The sequence below is a fragment of the Sinocyclocheilus anshuiensis genome, unplaced genomic scaffold (assembly GCF_001515605.1).
Source record: "Sinocyclocheilus anshuiensis isolate Anshui unplaced genomic scaffold, SAMN03320099.WGS_v1.1 scaffold918, whole genome shotgun sequence".
NCBI lineage: Eukaryota > Metazoa > Chordata > Actinopteri > Cypriniformes > Cyprinidae > Sinocyclocheilus > Sinocyclocheilus anshuiensis.
In genome coordinates, this window is record NW_015540946.1 from 397,554 (window position 1) to 397,813 (window position 260).

A 260-nucleotide genomic window follows, 5' to 3' on the forward strand; every position below is an offset into this window, starting at 1 on the left:
CTTTGTTTGGTGTAGTTGTGATTATTTGCAGCGCGTTTCTTTGTTTGGTTGTGTTGTGAGTATTTGCAGTGCGTTTCGTTGTTTGTGTTGTGAGTATTTGCAGTGCGTTTCTTTGGTTGTGCTGTGTTGTGAGTATTTGCAGCGTGTTTCTTTGTTTTTTTGTGTTGTGAGTATTTGCAGCGCGTTTCTTTGTTTTTTTGTGTTGTGAGTATTTGCAGCGCGTTTCTTTGTTTGGTTGTGTTGTGAGTATTTGCAGCGCG